This window comes from Helianthus annuus, chromosome 10 (genome assembly GCF_002127325.2).
Source record: "Helianthus annuus cultivar XRQ/B chromosome 10, HanXRQr2.0-SUNRISE, whole genome shotgun sequence".
Classification (NCBI taxonomy): Eukaryota; Viridiplantae; Streptophyta; class Magnoliopsida; order Asterales; family Asteraceae; genus Helianthus; species Helianthus annuus.
The window spans coordinates 165123157-165143390 of NC_035442.2; the positions used below are offsets into that span (position 1 = coordinate 165123157).

A 20234-nucleotide genomic window follows, 5' to 3' on the forward strand; every position below is an offset into this window, starting at 1 on the left:
GGGAGGAGGAGGAGGTGGCGGTGGAAGAGATCTCTGCATTTGTGGAATTAGGGTTTGGGTTTTTGCTCTGCATTTTGCATTTAGGGAAGATGACAACTGATTTATTTAGAAGGGTATTTATTTGGGGGGTTTTTTAATTAAGAAAATGTTTTAATGAAATGTAATTGGACAAAACTACCGCTGCACAAAAAGACAAAAAAGGCATGTTGGAACAGTAAAAAAATGAGAGTTTTGAGATTTGGACTAAAATGGTAACAAAATGCAAATCATAGGGACCCAGATTTAAAAAGTTTGAGATTTGGACTAAAATTGCAAAACTGCCCAAACCACAGGGACCAAAATGGCAGTTTACTCTATATTAAATAATAAAAACTTATATCTTTATGAACCTTGTATATTGTACGGATTAAATAAATGTAGTTTTATATATCAAATAATAAAAAGTTATATCTTTAAAAACCATGTGTATTACACAGATTAAATAAATGTAATTTTGTATACTAAATACTAAAAGCGTCGTACCTTTAAAAAAATCCGTGTATAATCGGGTTGAATAAATCTACCAAATAATAAAAAATTACATCCTTAAAAACCCCGTATATTACACGTGTTGAATAGATATAAAAAAGAGTTATATCTTTAAAAACCATGTGTATTACACGGATAAAATAAATGTATTTTTCTATATTAAATACTAAAAACGTCGTATCTTTAAAAAACCCGTGTATAGTTGGGTTGAAAAATCTACCAAATAATAAAAAATTATATTCTAAATAAATGTAGTTTTGTATATTAAATACTAAAAACGTCGTATCTTTAAAAAAAACTCGTGTATAGTCGGGTTGATAAATCTACCAAATAATAAAAAAAATAGATCCTTAAAAACCTCGTGTTTTACTCGAGTTGAATAAACATAATTTTGTATAACAAATAATAAAAAAAAATATGTTTTTAAATAATTAGGATAACATTTAATATTAATTTATTATTTATATATTTAATACAAGATAAGTAGATAAAAGAGGTATTTATTTTAAAATATATTAAATTAACAATTTGGATTTTAGGATAATATTTTATTAAAGTATGATAAGATTTAATATTAATTTATTATTTATTTATTTAGATAAATAAAAATTTGAGGATACCTTCAATGAATGACAAGTGTCCAAAAGTTCGTTTCTTTTATTATAGTAGTTAGATTAGATGTTTTTATGACATGTATCTAACGTAATATATAAATATGACTATAATTTGCAATTAATTTATTTTAAAATAATGTATCTATAAACGCGTATGTCATGTCATGCAAACTCGTGATAATTTCATCATAAGCCTTGTTCCTTAACACCATATGTTATTAGTGGATTAATTAAAAAGTATGTCACATCATTGCCCCGTAGACCAGTCATCAGTCGTGTTTTAATTAACCCTGTTTCACAAGCTTGTTATGGTTTAAGTTTAACTAAAAAAAATTAAATAAAGAAAAAAAATGTAAAGAAAAATGGTTATTAGTTACAAAGGAGGACCCCATCCCACTTTCAATAATCACGCATGTTAAGGGCTTGGGAGAGAGGCAGGCCCTTAAAGCCCCCTTGACGCCCCACATGGCGTTTTTCACCCACTCTCGCTGAAGAGGTGATGGGTTAACGCCCAGAACTCTAAGAAGTAAAAACAAATAACCATAGACCCAAATGTGATTCTTTTCATAATTTTTACTTTTAAGTTTTGGGTATCTGCAAGTCTTGTTCCTAAGTGATCCAGTGAATGGTGACCGATTTATGTTTGAGCTCGGAACCATAGCTCTTTAGGGTGGAGGGTATGGTTAATCACTCTAGGGTGATTGAGTGAAATCCTACCCAATAATATTATGACATGTCAACTCCCCATTCCACTCCTCATTTTGCACTCAATCACTAGGTATGGTTAATCACACTAGGGTGTTTGAGTTATATATTTTTTATTTTCTATAAATTATTCATAAATAAACAAAACATATTTTAATGTAAATAAAGGTACTTTTAATTAAAAAAACACATTACATAAAATTAAAATAAATAACATGACATTAAAATATAAAAATAAATTTAAAAAAAAACCTAATTTAACTCTTCCTATTACTCGCATCCACGGCGTCTTGAAACCACGAGTTATTCGCTTGCACGTCACTCAAAATTTTTAAAAACAACCTTTTGGGCATACGAAACCTTTGACGAAAAACCTCTTCGTTTGAAGAAACACTAAACTAATTATGAGACTAATCAGTTTGGTTTATGTTTCTACCTTAGTGGTTAATCTTCTTATGATTTATCTGAGCTCCGGCCTTGATGTTTAACCCTACAAAACAGAACACCGTTACTCGTTAAGAGGGGAATGTGGGGGTTTCCCTCTTAACCGGGCTCCGGCGTGAGAATAAGCGACTGCTTTGGGAGGATAATCATGTATTAAGAGTGAGAGTAGAGGGAGTGGGAATGTTTAACCTGTGGAGTGAGGTCTCTATTTATAGCCGGAGATGTGTAAGAGGATATGGGCTGATGGGCCTTGGGCCGGTAATTGACAACATAATGGATATGCTCTTTGTCTCAATATGTCGACCGTTAGTGGCTTCTAGAAGCTCTCCGGCGCTGGCGCGCCTTGATTGGAGCCACGTGTCATTGTTGTCGGCCCTGTCGTCCTTCTGCCATCAGCAGACAAGTGGAGATCGTGGGACAGATGTCTCCGTCCTCTGATTGGTGCCACGTAGGCGTCCTTAAGTACTTCTCGTCAGACGATCGTGGCGCACGATTGAACAGAGCCTGCTGGATATTCATTGGCTCCTTTTCTCTGCCACTTGTACCCTTTGTACCTTCATACTCTGGGCCCGCGCTGCAACCTTTGTGTGAGTTGCGCGGGTTTGCAGGTAGTGAGGGCTCTTATCAGATTTCTAAGTGTCGTAATTGCAGTTTTATTCTGCCTGGACCTCGCGCCTCTTCGTGGGATGTGCCAATACGCGCGCGAGGTTGCCTTAGCAAGAGTATTGTTGAATAAGGAGTATAGCCTTTGCGCACCCTTAATGAAGGATTGCGCAGCTTTTTGGGGCCATATCCCTTCAAGTCCCCCCAGTCCAGTGCTGCACCATGCGCAAGGCAAGTGGTTGGAGCTCTGGACTTAGAAAAAGTAAATTATAGAGGTTGCTTGTTTTGTGTTTATAGGCGCGCGCGTAAAGGAGCTGGCGATTATGACGGCGCGACTATGTATCTGTTAGCTGAGTGTTGCTCATCAAATAAGCTATCGCGCGGGTATCTTGTGTACAAGGTAAATTGCGCGCTCTAGGTAACTTCTTTGTTAAGTGTTGGGAGATTTGGGCGGGAAATTCATCGAAATTTGAATTCTGACAGTTCGGTGAGATAAGTCTCTGATTGTGACGTTTGAGTTGACTCCTGGCACGGATGTCATCATACCGTCTGTGACGGTTCCACTTTTCGTCAGGAGAGTGAGGCCCACGTGCGCGTGGTAACCGTCACCCCTGCTTTTACGCGTTACGTGGCATCCTCTGGTTGGTCAGGAGAGCGGTGAATGCGGCACGTTTACCCATCGCATTAAATGCAATGGGTATATATATTCGATAGAGGTGAGAGGAAACGACTCATCTTGTGCTCTCTTCTACTCGTTTCTCTCTAATCTTCATCTCTTCTTCAAATCTTCAAGCCTGTGTAGCAGTTCTTCAAGTTCTTCATACCTGAATTTCTTGAATATTCAACGATTCTTCAACAAAACCGATGGCAGAAGAACATGTTGAAGATAATCCCGGAGAGGAGGGGCCGGTCCCGGTTCTCCGGTGGGACTTAGGCTTGTTTGAGCAAATAGTCAGGAGTTTCCGGTTTCCACCGGAATGGGATGCTAGGTATCCGGCCCAGAATCAAACAGCCGCCGATGCGCCGCCGGGCTACATTACGTTATATGAAGATTTCTTCCTTCAAGGTAACTTCCGGCTGCCGGCGACAAACTTCATGGGGAACATTCTGCATTTCTACAACTTTCATATTTCGCAGATGAGCCCTCCCGGGATGGTTAGGGTTCGACACTTCGAGTTCCTATATCGAGCCCATGGCATTGAGCCCACTGTTGAGAAGTTCCGGTGTAAGACCCAGCTTATTTTACCAAATTTAATAACCTAAAAACCTTGCATTTAACGCCAAAATGACGACTTTACAAAAACTTTCATAGTTTAACCCAAAATTAACACAACCTTCATGTATTGTTGTTACAAACCACATACAAGACAGTAACTACCATTAATTTACATAGTTTCTAACACAAAGTTTGGATGCGGAAGCGTTCTTAAAATGTGTGTGTTCGGTTCGATTCACTTGCTTGATCTTCATCTTCTTGGTACCTGAGAACTAACATTTAAAACAAGCATTAGTACTAACACTCTTGGTAATTACGTATTCGAATCAGGTCCGAACACGGATTCGAGAAAATGATCAAAACAACTTTTGTCAAACAGGGCTCCACCGTAATTTACGGTGTCACCGTAAATTACGGTGGCTTCTGGTCATTTGGGATCTACCGTAACACAGTAGAGACTCACCGTAAATAATTTCAGGTCACCGTAAATTACGGTACTACCGTAATTTACGGTAGACTCTGCACATCTCTTCCTTGTTTAAAATGCAGTTTTCTTGCTGATTCGCTATGAGTCGAAACAACACAAATTCGCATAAATTGCTGCGCGGCTGGGCTAGTACTTTATACTTGTTTTGGTTTATAACATTACTCAACTATTCTTGAGCGGGCATGCTTACGAAATCAACTTACACCCTAGATTACAAGACATAATATTTGGTTGTTTATACTATTTTCATGCATCGGATATGCACCTTAGCTCCTATATTAAGAACAAGATTTCTTAATTTGGGTATGGTGTTCGTTACACGGCATACTTATCATGTAATTCACGCATTGTGTAATAAGGTCATGCTTCATGCTTATTACCATAACTTGTTTGACCCGTTTGGGTGTTAAACTTACACACCATTTCGGATATGTAAGATTTCATGCATTTTCACTTGTTTTGACCCATTTACTTGTTTAAGGCACTAATCATATTCGTGACGTATTGGTAAATCTTGGTCGTCGTGTTTCAAAATTGACTACATAAAACTAACAATAAGGTATAATGTAACGAAACGATAAATTTCGTACCTTTAGAGCGCGCCTTTTCCTCGTGATTTCCCCTCGGCTTGTCCGCTAGAGGAACCGGACTCTTTGCCTAGAAAATTCAGTTTTCACAACATGTTTAGAACTCTTTTCATGACCATAATCACATCATTATGGACCATTATCAAATCTGCGTTTTTATCCAAATTTTAACATTTAAGTCCTCACTTAGGCATTTCTACAAACACCTAGCGGGTCAGATTTTTCCACCTTCATAAACAAGTTCGTGACTTTAAGATTTGCCATCAAATTTCACTATAATAGCAATTTTGCATACAATTAGTATCAATATCACTGGAATTACTTCTTATAATGAAATTTATACTAGGATTACACTCAAAATCCTAATATTCATCATCAACATACAAAACCCATAACTTAACATTTATGGATTCATGGAATTTTCCTGAATTAGGGCATGATTTCACCTATAGTTGTCTAAGTTTTAACCCTAGACACTATTTCATCTTTAATCTAACTAATTACTATCATGCATCAAATAAATTTCAGATTTTGCTAGATTCATGAGAATTTCAAGTAGTGAATTCTCACAAAATTTTACATACCTCTAGACCCTCTCGCGATGAGGAACACGATTCTAAGCTCGGATTTTGTTTTGGTTAGGATTTGAGCCTTCAATTTGCAAGAAATGGTGGTGTTAGGGTTTTGGATATGGGGGTCGCCCCTTTTCTCTGCTTCTGTCGACCAGACCACCAATTTTTGGTGTGTTTGGTTTTGATTTTGTTACTATTAGTAATAAGAGTTTCATTTTTGACAAGTTTAGTCCCTTGACTACCATTTTCTCTAGTTTCAAGTATTTTAGCCATAATATGAGTTATTTCTAGACTAGAACTTAACTAGGTTAAGTTCTTAATTGGTAATTTCTTGTTTATTAATTCCTTGAACTTTATAATATACGGGTTTACGTTTTTGGGGTGTTACAAGTCCACCCCCCTTAAAAGGGGTTTCGTCCCCGAAACCGAATTACGTACCAAATAATGTAGGGTAGAGACGCCGCATCTCCTCTTCGGATTCCCAAGTAGTGTCTGACCCTTTTCTGTGGTCCCACTTAACCTTGACTTGATTTATCACTTTGTTCCTCAAGCTTTTCTCTTTACGATCTAAAATCACAATCGGTTTCACTGCATAGTTGAGACTGTTATCCACCTCGATATCATCGTAGTGGACATGAGTGGTCTCGTCGGCCAAACATTTCCGGAGATGTGATACGTGAAATGTGTTATGAATCCCACTCAATTCTTCGGGTAATTCAAGTCGATAAGCTACCTTACCAACTCGTTCAATGATTCTAAATGGCCCAATGAATCTCGGGCTCAACTTTCCCCTTTTTCGGAATCTAATAATACCCTTCCATGGGGAAACCTTTAGCATGACCATATCGCCAACTTGGAACTCGATTGGCCTATTTCTTTTGTCTGCGTATGCCTTTTGTCGGTCTTGAGCCGCCTTTAAATGTGTCCGAACTATGTCAATTTTCGCATTTGTAGCTCGGATTACATCAGTTGGTGCTAGCCCTCGCGGGCCCACCTCTCCCCAACATACCGGAGTCCGACACTTTCTGCCATATAATAGCTCATACGGGGCCATTTTAATGCTCGCGTGATAGCTATTATTATACGCGAATTCGACCAAGGGTAAATGGACATCCCAACTACCCCCAAAGTCAATAATGCAAGCCCGTAGCATATCACCCAATGTTTGTATTGTTCTTTCGCTCTGCCCATCCGTTTGTGGATGGTAAGCAGTGCTAAGGAACAATTTGGTTCCCATCTGTTCTTGGAATTCACGCCAGAATTTCGAGGTAAACCGAGTATCTCTGTCTGATACAATGGATATCGGTACCCCATGCCTTGCTATGATTTCATTGGTGTATACCTCCGACATTTTCTCAGATGTATAGGTTTCACGAATCGGAATAAAGTGGGCGCTTTTAGTTAACCTATCCACGACCACCCAAATAGCGTCAAAACCACGACTTGTTTTAGGTAGTTTAGTCAATAGGTCCATCGTGATTTGCTCCCATTTCCAAACCGGAATTTCTAACGGTTGGAGCTTACCATACGGCTTTTGGTGTTCCGCTTTGACTTGTAGGCATGTCAAGCATTTTTCCACATATTTCACAGTGTCTCGCTTCATTCCGGGCCACCAATAGTTTTGCTTCAAGTCATGATACATTTTGGTCGCCCCCGGGTGAATGGAATAACGGGATTTATGAGCTTCATCAAGGAGAAGCTTCTTAACACCACATGTGTTGGGGACCCAGATTCTATTAAAACGAGTTCTTAGGCCGTGACTGCCCACTTCAAGGTCTTTAACTTGACCAATAATTCTTTCCTTTTTCCAGTTTTCCGCCTTTACAGCTTCATCTTGTGCTTCTCGAATTCGTTCTAGTAAACTTGAAGTCACAACCAGTTGCATTGATCGTACCCGTATCGGGGCATAATCTGTTTTGCGACTCAGCGCATCGGCAACTACATTGGCCTTACCGGGGTGGTAATGTATTTCGCAGTCATAGTCCTTGACGGTTTCTAACCACCGCCTTTGCCGCATGTTTAATTCCTTCTGATCGAAGAAATATTTCAAGCTTTTATGGTCGGTAAAGATTGTAAACTTTACTCCGTACAAGTAATGTCTCCATATCTTTAAGGCAAACACCACCGCCGCCAATTCTAAGTCGTGAACCGGATATTTATTTTCATGAATCTTCAATTGCCTCGAGGCATAGGCGATAACCTTGCCTCGTTGCATTAACACGCATCCGAGCCCCAATTGAGAAGCGTCCGAGTAAACCACCATGTCTTCAGTCCCTTCCGGTAAGGTCAGTACCGGAGCGTGGGTCAACTTTTCCTTGAGTGTTTGGAAAGCTTCCTCTTGCTTAATGCCCCACACAAACTTTTCCTCCTTACGAGTTAATTTGGTCAAGGGTAAGGCAATTTTGGAGAAATCCTGTATGAATCTCCGATAATATCCCGCAAGCCCTAAAAAGCTTCGGATTTCCGAGGGATTTCTTGGAGGGCTCCATTTTGTCACAGCTTCTATCTTTGACGGATCTACTAGTACTCCATTAGCACTAATAAGATGCCCAAGAAACTGTACTTCCCGTAACCAGAAAGCACACTTCGTGAATTTTGCATACAGCTTCTCTCGTCTAAGTGTGTCTAATATCTCCCGCAATTGACACACGTGCTCGGCTTCACTCTTTGAATATACCAGAATGTCGTCGATAAATACAATTACCGACTTATCTAGCATGGGTTTGCAAACCCGGTTCATGAGGTCCATGAAAGCCGCGGGCGCATTGGTCAATCCGAAAGGCATTACGAGGAATTCATAATGCCCGTACCTCGTACGGAAAGCCGTTTTGGGTACGTCCTCCTCCTTGACTTTCAATTGGTGATAACCGGATCGGAGATCAATTTTGGAAAACCAACTTGCTCCTTGCAGTTGGTCGAATAAATCGTCGATTCTTGGAAGTGGGTATCGATTCTTCACCGTGAGTTTGTTTAACTCCCGGTAATCGATACACATGCGCATGCTGCCATCTTTCTTTTTCACGAATAAGACTGGTGCGCCCCACGGAGACACACTCGGTCGGATAAATCCCTTGTCAAGAAATTCCTGAATTTGAGACATCAATTCTTGTAACTCCGACGGTGCAAGTCGGTATGGCGCCTTGGCCACGGGTTTCGCGCCCGGAATCAACTCGATTCCGAACTCTACCTCCCGTTCTGGTGGTATCCCCGGTAGTTCTTCCGGAAACACGTCTTCATAATCTCGCACGACTGGTACATCCCCAATTTTGAGGAGTTCCTTTTCCGTTTCGCTCGCATATACCATAAAGGCCTTGCATCCATGTTTCATGAGTTTGCGAGCTTCTAGCATTGAGCATATCACCGGGTTACCTCCCTTTTCTCCATATATTGTAACTTGCTTTCCGCTAGGAGAAGTTAGTTTTATTTCCTTTCGGAAACAAACCACTTTTGCATGGTAACGGGATAGCCAATCCATTCCCACTACCACTTGGAATTCTCCCATCGACATCGGGATCAAGTCTATTGCATATTCCTCGTCATCAATATTCATCGTGCAGTTTTTACATACATCACAGACAATAAAGCTTTTATTATTACCTATCTCTACCTCTAAAGGCATAGGCAATTTTGTTAGAACAAATGAGGGGTGTCGAATAAACCCATATGAAACAAAGGATTTATTCGCACCAGTATCAAATAACACACGTGCGGGAATTGAATTTATAGTGAATATACCTGAGACCACGTCAGGTTTGACCTTTGCTTCAGCAGCGGTCAATTGAAAGGATCTTGCTTTGGCTTTTGCGGCTTCACCTTTTGAATCTTGCCCTTCATTCTTTCCCGCCAATTCTGGGCACTCTGATCTTTTGGGACCCGTTCGGTAACAGTTATAACAAACGGTCACTTTTTCCGGGCATGATATAGCCATATGTCCCGTTTTTCGACATATAGGACATGGCTTATCCTTGAAGCGACATTCACCTTTGTGATTCTTGCCGCAGATTTTGCAACTTGGCGTACCGCTCTTTGCGTCTGATTTCTTTGATGTTTCATTCGTTCTTGCCTTCTTGGTAGGGCTTGGATTTATATCCTGTGCCCTTCGTTCACCCCGCTCTATACTCTTCTTCAACTCAATCTCTCTTTCCCGAGCAGCATTGACAATCTCGGTAAGGGTCTCATACTTTGAAGGGGTTATGAACTCCCTATATTCAGCGCTCAGCATGTTATGGTAGTAATAGACTTTCTGTTCTTCGTTCGTGATCAGATCATCACAGAACTTCATTTTGTCCATAAACACCCCCGTGATCTTGTCTATGGATTCACCCTTGTGTCTGAGTTGCATGAACTCTTCCTTAATCTTGTTTATAACCGCTTTGGGGCTATGGTGTTTAAGAAACGGCGTCTTAAACTCCTCCCACGTCATGGCCTTAGCCGCTTCGTTTCCAATCTCTTTCTTCTTGTTATCCCACCAATCCTTCGCTTGACCTCTTAATTGACCCGTACCATAAGCTACGTAGTCATTTTCATCACAATGTGTTCTCTCGAACACTCCCTCGATATCGCCTATCCATCGCTGACACACGATTGGATCAACTTCCCCATTATAGATAGGCGGTTTACAAGCTATGAATTCCTTGTATGAACAAGGTTTTCGTTCCCCGGATTTTTCCTTTGCTAGATTTGAATTATCTTCCAGCTTCTTGATTCTTTCTTCTACCACTGATAAAACCGTATTTTGGATTTTATCAATGAAATTCGACAAGCTGTTTTCGATCGCCTTTCCAACTTCTTCGGCAATCACTATTCTCATCTGTTCGGTGACTCTTGGCACCGCATCTCCGTCACCTCCGCTTGCCATCTTTAATACTGAAATGTTTACATATATCGTTAAACATTTCATTTGTAATACATGTTTTACTTGTTTTGATTTGATCAAGCTCGCAACTTGACTCAATCATTCTTGTCTCATGCTTTTCTCGTGTTTGAGTGTGCTTACACACTCTTGATTCTATTATTCTTGTTTCATGCTTTTCTCGTGTTTGAGTGTGCTTACACACTCTTTTCCATGTATATTCGTTTGTGAATTATTTCTATACTTCTAAATTCTACTTAAGCAATAACTCTTACCGGATGTTGATCAAGCTTGAACCGAACACTTATTGGCAACCTTAAGCTCTGATTACCAACTTGTAAGACCCAGCTTATTTTACCAAATTTAATAACCTAAAAACCTTGCATTTAACGCCAAAATGACGACTTTACAAAAACTTTCATAGTTTAACCCAAAATTAACACAACCTTCATGTATTGTTGTTACAAACCACATACAAGACAGTAACTACCATTAATTTACATAGTTTCTAACACAAAGTTTGGATGCGGAAGCGTTCTTAAAATGTGTGTGTTCGGTTCGATTCACTTGCTTGATCTTCATCCTTTTTCTTGGTACCTGAGAACTAACATTTAAAACAAGCATTAGTACTAACACTCTTGGTAATTACGTATTCGAATCAGGTCCGAACACGGATTCGAGAAAATGATCAAAACAACTTTTGTCAAACAGGGCTCCACCGTAATTTACGGTGTCACCGTAAATTACGGTGGCTTCTGGTCATTTGGGATCTACCGTAACACAGTAGAGACTCACCGTAAATAATTTCAGGTCACCGTAAATTACGGTACTACCGTAATTTACGGTAGACTCTGCACATCTCTTCCTTGTTTAAAATGCAGTTTTCTTGCTGATTCGCTATGAGTCGAAACAACACAAATTCGCATAAATTGCTGCGCGGCTGGGCTAGTACTTTATACTTGTTTTGGTTTATAACATTACTCAACTATTCTTGAGCGGGCATGCTTACGAAATCAACTTACACCCTAGATTACAAGACATAATATTTGGTTGTTTATACTATTTTCATGCATCGGATATGCACCTTAGCTCCTATATTAAGAACAAGATTTCTTAATTTGGGTATGGTGTTCGTTACACGGCATACTTATCATGTAATTCACGCATTGTGTAATAAGGTCATGCTTCATGCTTATTACCATAACTTGTTTGACCCGTTTGGGTGTTAAACTTACACACCATTTCGGATATGTAAGATTTCATGCATTTTCACTTGTTTTGACCCATTTACTTGTTTAAGGCACTAATCATATTCGTGACGTATTGGTAAATCTTGGTCGTCGTGTTTCAAAATTGACTACATAAAACTAACAATAAGGTATAATGTAACGAAACGATAAATTTCGTACCTTTAGAGCGCGCCTTTTCCTCGTGATTTCCCCTCGGCTTGTCCGCTAGAGGAACCGGACTCTTTGCCTAGAAAATTCAGTTTTCACAACATGTTTAGAACTCTTTTCATGACCATAATCACATCATTATGGACCATTATCAAATCTGCGTTTTTATCCAAATTTTAACATTTAAGTCCTCACTTAGGCATTTCTACAAACACCTAGCGGGTCAGATTTTTCCACCTTCATAAACAAGTTCGTGACTTTAAGATTTGCCATCAAATTTCACTATAATAGCAATTTTGCATACAATTAGTATCAATATCACTGGAATTACTTCTTATAATGAAATTTATACTAGGATTACACTCAAAATCCTAATATTCATCATCAACATACAAAACCCATAACTTAACATTTATGGATTCATGGAATTTTCCTGAATTAGGGCATGATTTCACCTATAGTTGTCTAAGTTTTAACCCTAGACACTATTTCATCTTTAATCTAACTAATTACTATCATGCATCAAATAAATTTCAGATTTTGCTAGATTCATGAGAATTTCAAGTAGTGAATTCTCACAAAATTTTACATACCTCTAGACCCTCTCGCGATGAGGAACACGATTCTAAGCTCGGATTTTGTTTTGGTTAGGATTTGAGCCTTCAATTTGCAAGAAATGGTGGTGTTAGGGTTTTGGATATGGGGGTCGCCCCTTTTCTCTGCTTCTGTCGACCAGACCACCAATTTTTGGTGTGTTTGGTTTTGATTTTGTTACTATTAGTAATAAGAGTTTCATTTTTGACAAGTTTAGTCCCTTGACTACCATTTTCTCTAGTTTCAAGTATTTTAGCCATAATATGAGTTATTTCTAGACTAGAACTTAACTAGGTTAAGTTCTTAATTGGTAATTTCTTGTTTATTAATTCCTTGAACTTTATAATATACGGGTTTACGTTTTTGGGGTGTTACATCCGGGCGTTTTATCAGCTTCAACGGACTATGGGCTTTTTTTCTTTTGTCAACCGTGGCGCTGCAAGGAAGATCCTGTTAAATCCACCGAAGAGTTTCCATGATTGGAAACCTAAATTTTTCTTTATTCGAGAGGAGGTGCTCCCGATCGCCATGCCTTTCCGGGACTGGAGTGAGCCGGTGTTGAAAGAGGATCTTCCAATTCCAAAACATGAAAGGTGGTATCAGCAACTAACTCCAACCCCTAACCGGGTATTTGGGGAGAATGTCTTAGTCACGGCGCGCATGAGTGATCGATGGTCGCCTGATAGCGAGGAAGTTCCTGTTTTAAAGATTGGTGATCAAGGTCAGTGATTTCTTTAATTTCCTTATTTTCCTGCTTCATGCTTTATTTTACTTATACGATTTGATGTGTAGAGGCGCACTTGTATCAAGCTGCTTTTGCTACGTTTGGTGGGTCTATGGGTGTGCGCCCACTTCTGGAAGGGGAGGAAAACTGGTATGAGCAAATCAGGAGCAATTTCATGTATCCAGTTGCTGATGCCTTCGCCGAACCACCGACTGCAACTGAAGGTGCGCATATACCTAACCCTCGACCCTTGCGCTCCGTGACTTCTGCTGGGAAAGAAGTTGTTTATCTTTCCAGCGAGGAGTCCATGGGATCATCAAATGGAGAGTTAAGTCCATGGTCTCAAATCTTTGCAGGTGTGTTGCGCGATTTGGGCATAGACCCAGAAGAGAAGAAGAAGAAGCCTCCGAAGAAGAAGAAGGTTATCACCTTGGACCCTGAGGTGACCAGCAAGGGAGCTGGGAGTAGCCGCGCAACTGTTGCTGCTACTGAAAAAGGTACTTTCCGCCTTCGTCAAAGTAACCTTGAAGACTATGTTATGACCAGTGATTCACTCGAGGGTTTATCGCGTATAGGAGAGAAGAGAACCGGAGCAGGAGGCTCTAAGAGTTCAGGTAGCGCGGGCTCTCGTAATCCAGATGCAGGGGCTACCCCATCGTCTGCCGCGCAGGAAGGGGATGATGAAGAAGAGACGCCAGAAGAGCCTGCGGTGCAATTGATAAGAAAGAGGAGCCGGGAAGCCGCGCTTGGGGCCACTGCATTGCCGAAAACGGGCGAGGCTCCTTTGATTGGGAAGAAGAGCAACTTGCGCTCACTCTACAGATTATCCCCTGGTTAGTATCTTGTTTACTTGTACTTGTAATATTTTCTTCTCTAATACTCTTATCTTTGCAGAAGCTGAAAAGAAGTAACCCGAGAAGGGGGTTACGATCAAAGAGCCGTTGGAGCCGGCGCAGAAAAAGCTCAGGACTACTAAGGTCACCATCAAGCCCTATACTTCTTCACAGTCTGTTGACAAGGAGAAACAGAAGGGAGTTGAGAAGCTAGTACGGGAAAAAAAGGTTGCGAGAGAGAGAGTTGTTGACAAGGAGAAGATTGTTGAGAAGCCTCCTACTGGGCCGAGGGATCCTGAGGTCACTTCCCCCATTACCACTGATTCGGCGCAGGGGTCGGGGCCCACTCCTGTCACTGAGCATGCGTAGCTCATTACTGAGAAGGAGAAAACTTCGGAGGGAAAGAAGCCTATTGAGCCTTCGCCGAGTGCTGCCCATGTCCAGACTGGTCCGGTGGTTACGGAGCAGGCTACTGCTGCTGCTGGTGGGAGCGCTGGCTTTGTTGCCGGCCAAGCTGGCGCGGGGAGTCGTGGTGAATCGCTTCATTCTCCCATAGGTCCGATGGACACTTTGGGAGATGTTTATAATAAGTCTTACACCAAAGAAAGTCGAGGTGAAGCGCTTCATCAGCCTCCATGGAGCCTTAAACAGAAGGATACTTTTCTAGAATTCGCTCCCTGCCGCAATTGGCTTCTCAACTCTATCCCTCCTGGTGAGGTGAATCGTCAAAGAGAGCGAACCCACAGCGCGCTTTATCATGCATATGTTGTTGGTGAATCCAACACTCGCGCTGCTAACCATTAAATCGTTCGCGAATGGCGAACTATGGTTAGGGAAAGGGATGAGTGGGAGAAGTATCGCGAGCGGCTGTTGAAGCAAGTGAAAGCTTATGAGAGGTCGAAGGCCGCCTTTGAAGAGGAGAGGGCGAAGTTTAAAACAGATAAAAAGGGTGAAGAGTGGGGCCGTGAAGGCCTTAAAAACAAACTTCGTGCTGCTGAGGAACTCCTTTCAAAGGAACGGGCTGAATGGAAAGCTATATGCGCCAAGGATAATGAGCGTATGTATGCGGCTCGGTCCAAGATCACCGAACTTGAAGGTCAAGTTGTGGACTTTAAGAAAAAGGTTGAGAATGCGCAAGCCGAGAAAGAACAATCCGAGGTATGTTATCGTCTCTCTTTGCTTATGCCTTTTGTAGAAAATATTCTAAGTCTTTCTTTCGATAGGCTGAGTTTAAGGCGCAACTTTCGAGCAAGGATAGGGATTTATCTGCTAAGGACGTTGAAATCGCTGAGTTGAAGCGTCGCCTTACGAGCAGATTGAAAGGAGCGAGTCCTTAGAGATTGATCTCGAATCTGAAAAGTCAAAAGCTGCCACTGCTGAGGAAGCGAAGCAAAAGGCCGAGGAGGCGCGAGCCATTAGTACCACGCTCTTAATGTGGCACATAATAATTATTCTGAGGCTCAAGGTATTGTGGATACTCTGGTCGCTGAGGCTGAATGGATGCGCAGCCGAGGGGTCGCTTTGGTAAGATTTCTCTTTACTTTGGTTTAATTTGTTAAGACTTGTTGTCTTATGTGTTTTGTTTATTGTAGATGGCCAACTCTGTCTTGAATGCTGGGGAGCTGGATACGGCCGTTGCGGCTCTAATAGATGCTTCCCGCGCCGCTGGTCACCGGGGTGGTTACTTGGAATGCGCACAGCATGCTTCAGAGATGTTTGGTCAGGAATTTGACACTAGTCACTGTTCGGTGACTGATCAAGCTGAGGCGCAACTGGCTCGCACTGAAGATGGTTATGATAATTTGTCTTTGCCAGTGATGGACTTGGTTACTGAAGCGCTGAAGCATGATGACTGGTGTCATCGATTGAAGACTATCCTTGACCCACCTCAAACGGTTGAACTATCTGATGAGGAGTTGGCAGGCGACGATGAAGGTGATGATGATGGCGGGAATACTGATCAACCTGAATAGGGATTGAAGGCTTTATGCCTTGTTTTGTTTAGCTCTTTGAACTAGAGTAGGCTTTAAAGTCTTGACTGCCTTGTTTTAGTGTTTTGAATGTATAGGGTTGCGCGGTCGCGCTTTTGTAAGTTGAATGGGTGTTAAGTTTTATGTAACTGTTGCACATCGCGTTTTCTTGAATATGATGTTTACGTTTACTTTTATTCTCTTGTTACAATTATTGCACTGTTATTTGAAACTTTGGTTAAGTTAGCGCGAATAAATGTAGGTGTACTTCAAGGGCTGGCGATTCACCGAAGTGTTTTCGTGCTAACCAAAAGTTTAACATGCATTTGTAACTTGTGAAGGACATGGAAGTAGGAAAACATATTGTATGATTTCATTAACTTGGAAACAGGCTCTTAGGCCAACCATACATTGTAAATAACATACATGGCGTTTAGCCAATCATCGGAAAGTAAATAAATGCGTGACCCTCATCGGAGGGGTGGTTCTTGAGTCTAAAGTGGTTACATATAGCACTTGCGCAATTGTTGAGCATTCCATGTTCGTGGAATGATATGGCCATCCAACGTTCGTAACTTGTACGCCCATTTCCCTAGCACCTCGTGGACCAAGTATGGGCCCTCCCATTTGGGTGCAAGCTTTCCAGGGCGTTCGGCGTTCGAAGCTTCGTTGTCACGGAAGACGTATTCTCCTGGATTGAAAGTGCAAATGCGGACTCGCGCATTGTAGTACCTCTCCAGTTGTGTTTTGTATTTTGCCTCTTTAATGCACGCGATCTCGCGTCTTTCTTCCAAGAGATCCAGGTCAAGGCGGCGCTCTGCTTCGTTGTCGATTGTATTGACCGCTGTCAATCGTGGTGAGGGGAGACCAACTTCTGCTGGGATAACTGCTTCTGAGCCGTATACGAGGCTAAAAGGAGTTTCGCCGGTGCTCATCTTCGGCATGGTTCGATGAGCCCAGAGGATGCTTGGGAGCTCATCTACCCATCCTCTGCGCTTTGTGCCCAGTCGGGCTTTTATCCCCTCCACGATGCTTTTGTTCACGCTTTCCACTTGACTATTGCCTTGGGGGTGCGCAACGGATGAGAAGGTATGTTCAATCTTCATTTCCTTCATCCATTTTTTAAGGTCTTCCGAGGCAAAATTGGTACCATTATATGTGACGATCTTTAGTGGAAGACCGAATCTGCAGATGATATGCTCCCAGATAAACTTGCGCACCATCATGGTAGTGGTTGATGCGAGGGCTTTTGCTTCCACCCACTTGGTGAAATAATCGACAGCCACGATTATAAATTTTAGGGCCCCCGGAGCATCTGGGAAGGGTCCCACCATATCAATCCCCCACTGTTGGAAGGGCCAAGCAGTGGACACTGGGATAAGATCGTTTTTGGGGCGCAGGGTCTTTGGAGAGTGTCGCTGACAGGAATCGCACTTGCGCAGCTCCTTCAGGGCGTCGACATGCATCCCTGGCCAATAATACCCAGCGCTCATGATTTTCGCAACAACCATGCGTGGCCCCGCATGTATACCGCATATCCCTTCATGGATCTCTCGAATTAGGTAATTTGCGTCCTCGGGGTTCACGCAGCGCAACAAGGGACCTAAGAAGGATCTCCGATACAGGATACCATCATTCATTTCATAGTGTAAGGCCTTGTGTTGGATTTTCCTTGCCTATGCTTTGCTCTCTGGGAGTATCTCTTCTTGCAGATAACGAATTATAGGGTTCATCCAAGATGGTTGCCCTATTTCGTTCATGTTTACCTGGCGCAGCAGGACTGATGGATTCTTGAGCACTTCGATTCTTACTTCCTTTGCAAGGTGCTGAAAGGAAGTTGATGCGAGCTTGCTTAAAGCGTCTTCTTGTTTGTTTTCAGAGCGATTTATGTGTACCACCCTGAATGTCTTGAATTTCTGAAGCAGTTCTTTCGCTTGGTCTAGATACAGGGCCATGACATCGCCCTTTGCATCGTAGAATCCGTTCACTTACCTGGCTATCAAGAGTGAATCAACGTGCGCCTGTAAATTCTTGGCTCCCATTTTAATAGCGAGGCGCAAGCCTGCTAGAAATGCCTCGTATTCTGCTTCGTTGTTGGTGTTTTTAAAATCCAACCTGATGGCGTATGTAAATTCGTGCTTTTCAGGGCTGACCAGGCGCAACCCGGCTCCTGAGCCATCCTCATTTGAGGCACCATCTGTGTATAGGAACCACAACCCTTCTGATGTATCTTTTTTGGGAGCTTCAACGACTTCACATTCTTTGACTTTTCCGCCGGGACTTCTGTGATAAAGTCTGCAAGTACTTGACCTTTGATTGCTGGGCGTGGCCTATACAAGATGTTGTGGCCTCCCAGCTCGATCGCCCACTTCGCTAATCGTCCGGATGTCTCCGGTTTTTGCAATATTGTCCCAATGTGGAAATTGGTCAGTACGGTGATGACGTGGCCTGTGTAGTATCGGCGCAGTCTTCTTGAGGCGTGTAGTAGTGCTAGTACTAGTTTCTCCATCGTGGAGTATCTTGTTTCTGGATCTGTTAGCATTCTGTTGACATAATAGATTGGAGTCTGAACCCCGTTTCTTTCTACAAGCAGCACCGAGCCCACTGCCTTGTCTGATGATGACAAGTATAAGATTAGTGGCTCTTTTTCGAACGGTGCAGTCAGCGTTGGGAGTTCGATCAAACACTCCTTCATTTGTTGAAATGCGCTTTCTGCTTCAGGCGTCCACCTAAATTCTTGCTTCTTTACACAGTTGCGCAACGTACTTATGAAAGGGTACGATTTTGCGGCGTAATTTGATAGCAATCTTTGGGGCATGCCTTGTTGAGATCAGTATAATCCATGCACATTCGCCATCCTCCATTCGACTTTTCCACCATTGGGTTCGCAACCCAACTTTGATAACGTACTTCTCGCAAGATTCCAGCTTTTAGCAGCTCGCATACTTGTTCATTCATTGCTTTTGTTTTGTCTGCCCTTATGCTGCGCCTTCTTTGGACCTTTGGCTCGACAGAGGGGTAGGTGTTTAAGCAATGTTCAGTTATGTTGCGCGGGACACCGGTCATGTCTGCCGGGGTCCAGGCAAAGATATCCATATTTCTGAACAGTAGTTGTTTTAAATGCGTTCTGATATCTGACGAAATGGCGTGGCCAATTGTTACTGTTTGCTCTGGGAATTTACGGTTTAATACCCACTTTTCTGGCTCAGTTGTTGAGACTTTCGCCGCTTTTGTTGGGCGGAATTCTTCGGTTGACATCACTTCCTTCTTAGCATAGATGATTGCCACTCCCGTCTTGGTTGGGAACTCTATCGCTGAGTGGGGAGTGGAAGTCACCATGTTCAGCTCACCTTGGGTTTCTCTCCCAATCAACACATCATGCCTCGATTTGACGGGCATCACCATGAAGTTTACATTTGTTGTTCTTGAATTCTTCCCGTCAGAGAGCGTGACAGGTAAGCTGATCCGGCCAAGTGGGAAAACCATCTCGCTGCAAAATCCGGACAACGGATAATCAACTGGCTCGAGTCTCGCTTTGTCCTCTTCATCAAACTGGTTAAAACACTGCTCATAGATGATGTCAGCTGTACTTCCTGGGTCGATGAAGACATATTCCATTTCATAATGGCCGATAATACCGGTAATGACGACGGGTCGAGTAGCGCGAGGGCCGCCGCGCACTACCGGGAAAATGACCTGTTGCTCCTGCCATGAAGGCTCATAGGGGCGCTTGCCTTTTTCTTTTGCACTGTATCTTGGTCCGTTGACCATATGGGTCTCTAGGCGCCGGACTTTCTTGTGATTTCCTTCATCTTGGCGTTGAAGCTGTCGAGTTTCTTTTCGCACATTTTTCACCAAGTGACTTAGCTTTCCGCTTGTTAACGCTTTTTTGATCTCTTGACGCAGACTGTAGCAGTCGTCTGCCAAGTGTCCTGTGTCTTTATGAAAATCACAGTACAAATTGGGGTCTTGCCCCCTTTTTGTTTGTCATAGGCCTAGGAGCCTTGAAATCGTGGTTCTCTGTCATCAACACCTCTTTTGGTGTTTTTATGAGCGGAGTCCAGTGCTTGTCTCGATTATCATCCTTGACTGCTTTTCGGTAACCGAT

At 42.1% G+C, this 20234-nt stretch overlaps 1 long non-coding RNA gene across 1 annotated transcript; it reads right to left on the bottom strand.

Annotated features, from left to right (window-relative positions):
- Nucleotides 1–10994: 10994 nt before the first annotated feature.
- LOC110883308 lies at nt 10995–12687 on the bottom strand. Its single transcript, XR_002560425.2, has 3 exons — nt 12599–12687; nt 12018–12084; nt 10995–11212 (listed from the first exon to the last, which is right to left on the bottom strand). It is a non-coding gene; the product is annotated as an uncharacterized LOC110883308 (long non-coding RNA).
- Between the last annotated feature and the right edge of the window lie 7547 nt (nt 12688–20234).